Raw genomic sequence first — 8,543 nt, 5'->3', positions numbered from 1 at the left:
GTCCTACGTCAAAAAAGCTTCCTTAGTCTTGTGGTAACGATTGGCATGAAGCAGCAAAGCGGTGTCATTGACATAAGCTTAGTTTTTCAAAAATCTACTTCGGACTTTTTCCAGCAATTTTGCATTTTTATAGATTATATGGGAGTCGGCAAAACAAGCCAGTCTTCCAAGAATTCTCGCATAACATGAGATCTCGCCCTAAAAGCCATTGGTAATCGAGTGTGTAGCTGCTTGCTTCTAAGCAAATGAATAACCCAGAATGAAAAATATCACCACTAGGAGATAGAGTAGGATCTTCTCTTCATCGTAGCATTGTTAAATAACGTGTAAATCCATTCGTTTGCTCGGTAACAATACACTACACACTCGGTTACCAATGGCTTTTAGGGCGAGATCACAGGTTATGCGAGAATTATGCTATATTTTCTGTAGGACAGAAAAACCACCTGAAAATATCTTAAAAAAGCTCGAAAGCAGCATTGTTTTAATACACTCGACTCAAAACCGCTTCTCAAATATAGTTACTTTCAATTTCCAGCCTAGAATTCCATAGGATGACAAATTTTCTTAGCTTCACTGTGCACAAATTATTTACCAACGCTAGTCCTACCTATGGTTTCGAACGTGAAAACGCCTCTGATATAAACCAAACTACACAGAAAAAAATATTTAAATTTCAATGTAGTGTAAACTGAAATCTGTTGTAAAAATAAATCAAATTCGTGTGTTGTTACAGCATCATGTAGACTTAGATGAATATGCATTTAATTTTCAACTAAAAATGCTTGAATATTACATGATCGTGTAAATTTAAAGTGAATTTGATTGAAAAATAATCGATTGGTCGTTGTAATTTAGGTTTATTTTGATGCTCCAAATATGTGCATGAAAATAAACTTAAATTTACAACATTTTTTTAGCTGTGTATATCCAGCATGGGGCCTTTCTTAGCCGAGTGGTTAGAGTCCGCGGCTACAAAGCAAAGCTATGATGAAGGTGTCTGGGTTCGAATCCCGGTCGGTCCAGGATCCTTTCGTAATGAAAATTTCCTTGACTTCCCTGGGCATCGTACCTGCCACACGATATACGAATGCGAAAATGGCAACTTTGGCAAAGAAAGCTCTCAGTTAATAACTGTGGAAGTGCTCATAAGTTCACTAGGCTGAGAAGCAGGCTCTGTCCTCGTGAGGGATCCAGCATGAAAGTTTATGTTCTGTTCTGCATGCCTGGTGGATTAGATCAATTGAATGTTTGGTAAATTATAGTTCAAAATTCATTATCAAATTCAGTATTTTATACAACTTCAGCGACCTGAAGCTCAAAAATGTGACGTGCTGGAACATTTCTGCGAGCGGCATAAAATTCAGCAATAAAAAATACTCTAGACACATCATTTGATTCTTGAGACACGCAAAACTGTTATTATTGCAACGTTCGAAAGAATCCACAATTCCAAACGAACATGTGGATTTTCCCAACCAACCAGTCCTGAAAACAGCCACCCTAACCGAGTAGCGACCGATAAGCACGCGCCCAACCACACGACACCCATTCCAATGTCCGCTGTTGCCGTTCCGATTCGTTTCGTCTGTCGAAGTGTGTCTTTGTGGTGTGGCGCAGGCGGGGTGAGGCTTTTCCACTGGTACAACTCCCCCTCCACCAAAAACAGCACCAGGCACAGCATAGGCAGGATGTGCGGTGCGTCTCCCATCCTTGTGCGCCGGACGGACGAAAGGCCTTATTATGGTAGCAGACGAAGCCCGATGAGGGAACAGGAGTGGTAGTGTAGTAGTTCCAGTCCTGTGCTACAGTCGTAAAAATAAAATATATATTTTTATTTTAATCGATAATAATAAAGTCCATCCAGCTTTTTTCCCTTCAAACACACATTTAATTGTCTCCTGTATTGGTTCCCGTTTCCCCGGGAGTAGTAGTCAAGTGCGCACCAGGTTTCTCATTCCGAGTGGTGACGACGTCCTGACAGGATGAAACCGTACTGAGTGTCCCGTTTTTCCCAGTTTTCATCCAGGAAAAGGAGCAGACCAGAAAAAAAAATCCCAGGACCAGAAATTGCAGAAGAAACGGTAAGTGGCGTGAACCCAAAAGTGATCATCTCCCCCGTGTGTTCGAAAGGGGTAGGAAGAAAAAAAGGATTCCGCTACGACGGCAGAGGCAGCCAGAGGAAAGGGATTTTGTTTTGAATTTGTGCCTCACGCCCCGGCCCTCCGGGAAAAAAGTGAAAGTGAATCTGCTTCCACTGCGACTCCATCCACCATTTTCTCTTTCCACTGCGAGACGAGCGTGAGGCAGCCAGCGTAGGCTTTGTTCTATGTGCGCGTCGACTCCAACTCCGGCTTCCGATGATCCTCCGCCACCATCTTTGCCATCCGTACACCCATTTTGGGGACCGCGTTTCGGGTCGGGGTTTCGATTCTGCAGCGTAGTAGAGTAAAAGGTTGTAGAGCAGTGCACGGTGTCGAAATCTGGATTATTATCGAAGTTGCATGTAAATACTTAGTAGTCGTTTTCGATCAGGATAAATATTTTGACAAAAGTTTTACAACATTCTTAGGAATTTTTCTATACTAAATTTGTGCCAATCTCACGGTAAATCTGACCAATAGAAAAACAAGAAAAATTTTCTTCGACAGATTTTTTTCTTATTTCCCAGTAACGAAATCTTATCTCAAATAATGAGCATTAGTTAAAAAATATTCGAGGTACATAAAAGTTCGATAATAATCGAGATTTTGACACCGCGCAGCGAGAAAGCTGGGAAAATTGCGTACCGCAAAACCCGCGTCCGAAAACCCTCTGAGAAAGTTGTGAATACCCAAAGGAGGGGGGGGGGCGAGGTTAATGGGTTGGATCGAAGAAGGGCGAGGGCTGGCCATCAGGGTTGCATGTGAGAGCGTTCGGGGGGGAAAGTGTTCGCATTTTTGTGGTGAGGTTACAAGGTCAAAGGTTAAACGGGATACATTTGGGAATAAAGTTTGGTATTTAAAATCAATGTAACTGCACCCTATGTCATTAACACGTTTTTTATGGTGTACATGGTAATTCCATAATTAGCGGACTTTAGGGCAAGTAGCCCAGCCCTACTTTTTATAAAAAACGACAAAATATATCTTTGGGTTCAAAAATATGTTCCCTTATAGATTTGAATACAATGAACAAATTATGATGTAAATTGCTTTATTTTTTCACGTGTTTTCATTGACTTCTGTACATACAGCCAAATTTCAGTTGATTTTCAAAAGATTTAGTTGTTCTTAAATAGCATGGTGAAGGTTAAATCATAAACAGATAATATATGGCACACTGTGCAACTGTTCAAATATGTAAGTTGTTTTGGCATTTAAACGTAAAAAGTATCTTATCACTTAAATGTATTAATACTTTTTGAAGTGATTTTCTTTTAAAATGGCTTATGAGTAGATCAGAAACAAACATCGTGAGGCTAAATTGGTGGGTTTGATAATCTCAGAAAACAACTTGCTTAACCCCTCACTAGCAATTGCATTTCAAATTCAAATCGCTAACTTTTTTGTTTATCGATATTTTTGCATCATTTCTTCACAAGTTCTCAAAAACTTTTCTTGTTTTAGAATTTGTATCGATATTGTTCATTAGTCGTCTGGAGCCTTAGATATTCCAAAATTCCTTGGAGGACCGACGCGTAGCCATACACTAAGCTCATGGGGATTTTTTTTATTACCGTACGGGTTTGGGCCGAAGGGTCTCAGATTTTCATGAAACTTTTTCCACAGGCAGGGCTCATGGATATATGTATAAAAAAATTGAGAAAAATTCAGGGTCGCCTATTTTTCCGGAAAACTCAGGTGGAAATTTTTTGTTTTCCCTTGACACTACTTACTTTGAAAAATCATAACTCAAGAACGAAGCATCGTAGAAACAAAGTTTTGAAATGGAAATTTAAGCAAATTTTCTCAAAAATAAAAAAAAAATGAACTGGAAAAAGTTTTCCACAAAATTTTCCACCGTTGGGAAAATTCGTAAAGAAAAACCGGAAAAAACTATGCCCGAACTCGTGGAAAATTTTCAAAAAAATATTTTCGAGAAGGTAATTTTATAAGCTTTAATCACTGAAATTTTTGGAATGCACTTTTTTTTTCGTTTTTGAGTTATGGCCAATTTTGTGAAAAATGTCCAGATGTGCCATATAAGACTTTTCTTTGAAAAATCATAACTCAAGAACGAAACATTGTAGAAACAAAGTTTTTATATGAAAATTTAAGCAAATTTTCTCAGAAATCCAAAAAAAAATTTGAACTGGAAAAAGTTTTCCACAAAATTTTCCACCATTGGGGAAATTCATAAAGAAAAGCTAGAAAATCTATGCCCGAACTCGCGGAAATTTTTTAATAAAATATTTTTAAGAAAGAAACTTTATAAACTTCAATTCTGGTAACTTTTAGGATGTACTTTTCTTTAGTTCCTGATCTATGGTCAATTTTGTAAAAAATGCAAAGATTTGCCATACATGCCTTTTCGTTTAAAAATCATGATTAAGACTCATCATGACTTGTCGAACCGGATTCAAATTATCTCAAAAATATGAAATTTTTGAAATGGAATCAGTTTCCCAGGACATTTTTCACTGTTTATGAAAACAAATAATGAAAACCCGATTAGCTATTCCAGCTTTCAAACAAAATATATTTGAAAAAAGCGATCAATAAGATCCAATCCTACAATATTTTTCAATACACTCATTTTTCGTTCCTAAAACATGATCAAATATTGCTAGGATGAGCTGTTTGAACCATATATTTACAAATTTATAAGTTCATAAACAAAATTTCTTAAGAACGAAACTATATAGAAACAAAGTTTTCTTCAATCATAATGTAGGCAATTTTTTCCTGTTAGGTAACTACAAAATTGACAGTTAAATAAATGGGTAGACAATATGACAAATAGGTACTTACCAATTCAAGTTTAAAGCGTTGAAATGGCTTGAGAATCATAAGTTAACCAAAAACTAACAAAGAGCAGTGAGAAAGTGCAAGTGTTGTCTATCAGCTGTATATTCCTCGTTATTAATTTTTGGAAAGTGAAAAAAGTTTTCCCGAAGCTGTTGAAATGGACAAAGTTCAATATTACGAATACAACCACAAATCAGTAAGGACAAATCTACGATCGATCAGCCAAGGCCTCATCAGTAAGCTTCATTCGAATGGAGTTCGGTGGATTACGGAAAAGATGAAAATTTGCGTGAAGTGCTCCATTACCGGTGACCAGAAGGCTCTCGTAACGGATCTTCCAGAAGCAATGGCGTTTGAGGAACAAGTTTCACCACTATCTTCGTTGGCGTCGCCAAAGGAAACTCCTTCCTCGGGTGAGTCAGTTGGTTCTATAAATAATGTACAAAAAATACAAGAGCTTGCTAAATTCTTGGAAATTTCTTTTCAAGTTAAATCTTCACGTTTGGATGCTTCTAGTAGTAACTATCGCAATGCTTCTATGGACGAAATGTTCAATCAAATTTTGAGTAAAATAAAGACTTGGTTTCCGCCTAATATTGTCGATGTTACAGAGGATTTTAATTCCGTTTTATTAAATTTGAACTCAGCTGTTACAAAAGCCGAACCTGACAAGCAAATTGAACTTCTAAAATTACTTCCTAGGAATTGGTCATATGCCAAAGTTAAAGCTCATTTTGACGTGTCTCAACACGTTATAACTGAATCAAAAAAATACAATTTAGGGATTCAACCACTTTCAAAAGTAGGACGACCCTCGCATGGATCAGATGTCCAAGACATAGTTTCAAATTTTTACCTAAGGGATGATATCAGTCGGCCATTTCCTGGCTTGAAAGATCCATATCTATTAAGTTACCCAATGGAGTGCACCAAAATGTTCAAAAACGCCTTTTGCTTGACCCTTTGGATACTTTATATAAACAATATTTGGACACCTGTAAGAGTGAACAGGAATCTGTCTCATTCACATCGTTCTGGAAACTTAAACCAAAACAATGTGTTTATACAAAGGATTCACCGGCCATGAATGTTCGTGTTTGCATGATACATGAGAATATGAAATTCATGGTTGATGCATTGAAAAAAACTAATTGCTTTGAAGTTCATAATACAGAAAAAAAACTTAACACCTTTTTGACTAGTCAAATGATATGTCCAGATAGTACAGATGATTGTTACTTGAGGTCTTGTGAGGATTGTAAATTAAAGAAATTAGATTTTGTTGCCAATCGCTTAGATGAAAACAACGTTGAAGAAGTTAAGTATTGTTTTTGGATTATTTCTCCTCGTTGTGAAATTATCAACAAAGAGGAGAATGTAAATGATTTTATAGAAAACTTGAAGAATCTCACAGAGAAGTTTCTTGTGCATCAATTCAAAGTAGATAAACTAAATAAATTTATAAGAGCTAAAAAGGAATCACTAGTTGTAAACAAAGAAATAATGTGCCAGATGGATTTCACGGAAAATTATTCGTGCGTGATACAAGATTCCATTCAAAGCCATTACTTTGTACGACCTCAAGTAACAATACATCCATTTGTAATTTATTATAAAGACAAATCTTCGATCAAAGTCTTAATTTTTTTTGTAATTGCTGACATAAAAAAGCATAACACGACATCAGTTTATGCTTTTCAAACAAAACTAATTTCAAGATTGAAAAATAAATTTCCTGGGCTTGAAAAAATCATTTATCTTTCTGATGGTTGCGGAGAGCAGTACAAAAATAAATCAAATTTCAAAAATGTATGCAACCATGAAAATGATTTTAAAATTAGAGCAGAATGGCACTTTTTCCCAACCTCACATGGAAAAGGTCCATGTGATGGTATCGGTGGCAATATTAAGCGAATGGCTAGAGATGCTAGTATTAGAAAGTCAGCGGAAATTAATAACGCCAAACATTTTTTTGACTGGGCTGTGTCGCAAAAGGTGAAAGACCAATTCAAAAAAGATTGGGAATTCATCTATGCAACTGAAAATGACTATTCAGAGGCTGAAAAATTACTTCAGGAGAGATTTTCTAACTTTATTCCAATTCCTGGAACAAAAAAAAATATCATTCATTTATTCCAAAAGACGAACGAAGCATTTTTGCGAGTGAATTCTCAGATGCACATGAAAACCAAGAAAATACAGCATGCTTTGTTCTTAATACTACAAAGAAACGAAAATCTTCTGGTGGTAGCAACAAAAGGCAATCTTCCCGGTTGAAAAAATAGATAGTTTTAAGATAAAATGTAAGTTATGTACTGAATAATTGAATAAATAAAATAAAAGAAAAATATAAAAAGAATCTTATTTGTTCCATAGAAAAGAAAGAATCCCTTGGAATGGAAAAGAAACAGTTTTTTCAGCTTTGCTTAACGGTGTAATGTTTCATGAAAAATATTATCCAATCCGACTTATACTTCATTAAAACCTATCCCATATCGTTTCTTTCAGATCTTTTAGAAAATTTGCAATTGCTTTGATAAAAAAAAAACCTTGTTTTTCTGATGCTCCGATTGAAATATGGGTTTTCAAAGAAAAGGCTAATATGGTCATTTTTCACAATATGGTCAGGAACAAGAAAAAAGTACATCCTAAAAGTTACTAGAATTGAAGTTTATAAAGTTTCCTTCTCAAAAATATATTCCAGTTCATTTTTTTTTTTGGATTTTTGAGAAAATTTGCTTAAATTTTCATTTCAAAACTTTGTTTCTACGATGCTTCGTTCTTGAGTTATGATTTTTCAAAGTAAGTAGTGTCAAGGGAAAACAAAAAATTTCCACCTGAGTTTTCCGGAAAAATAGGCGACCCTGAATTTTTCTCAATTTTTTTTATACATATATCCATGAGCCCTGCCTGTGGAAAAAGTTTCATGAAAATCTGAGACCCTTCGGCCCAATTTGTACGATAATAAAAAAAATCCCCTCATTCTACCGGAAATCGGTGAATTTCACCGTTATCTCAACAGCTGAACAGTTCGGTGAAATAAAACACCGTAATTCCGTCGAAATTTTACGGATTCCGGTGATTTTTCACCGAATACTGTAAAAATTTACCGTACTCCGTTAATGCATTTCAGCTGTTGAGATTTTACAGGAATCCGTAAAATAATTTAAGTGTGTAACCCACGTAAATTTCTCCGGCTACAGAATTTATATTGTATTCGGATATTAACTCTTCGAAACAATACGTTAATGAGAGTATGTTGTAAAAGAATGAAGCAATTTGGTTAAGCCGTATTTGAGTAATGAGCATTTAGGTTTCTAGTATCACGCTGGTCAAATATAGATCGTGAAAACTTTCAATAACATCATATCGTAATTTTCAGATATCTCAAAGAATACTTAACCGATTTGTATGATTTTTTCTAAGTAATGTCCGCCAAATACATTTTATATGGAGAACGTCGGTCCCCCAAGGAATATCGGAATATTTTCAAAACCAGAGCCGTTGGTCTCAAGATAAACTTGCTCAGGGCTAAAAATCTCGTTAATAAAAATAGAAAAAAAAATCCCATAAAAACTTTGAAGGGCTTGTGCA

General features: G+C 35.8%; 1 protein-coding gene across 1 annotated transcript in view; it reads left to right on the top strand.

Annotated features, from left to right (window-relative positions):
- Nucleotides 1-1,641: 1,641 nt before the first annotated feature.
- Nucleotides 1,642-8,543, top strand: part of LOC5568952 (zinc finger protein sens) — a 32,592-nt gene continuing 25,690 nt past the window's right edge. Inside the window, exon 1 of the mRNA XM_021854071.1 lies at nt 1,642-2,084. The gene's annotated coding sequence lies outside the window, so the exon portion shown is untranslated. The remainder of the gene's footprint in view (nt 2,085-8,543) is intronic.

This window comes from Aedes aegypti, chromosome 3 (genome assembly GCF_002204515.2).
Source record: "Aedes aegypti strain LVP_AGWG chromosome 3, AaegL5.0 Primary Assembly, whole genome shotgun sequence".
Taxonomy (NCBI): domain Eukaryota; kingdom Metazoa; phylum Arthropoda; class Insecta; order Diptera; family Culicidae; genus Aedes; species Aedes aegypti.
Note: the sequence above shows the minus strand (reverse complement) of the source record. Positions and strands in the feature narration are given on the sequence as shown.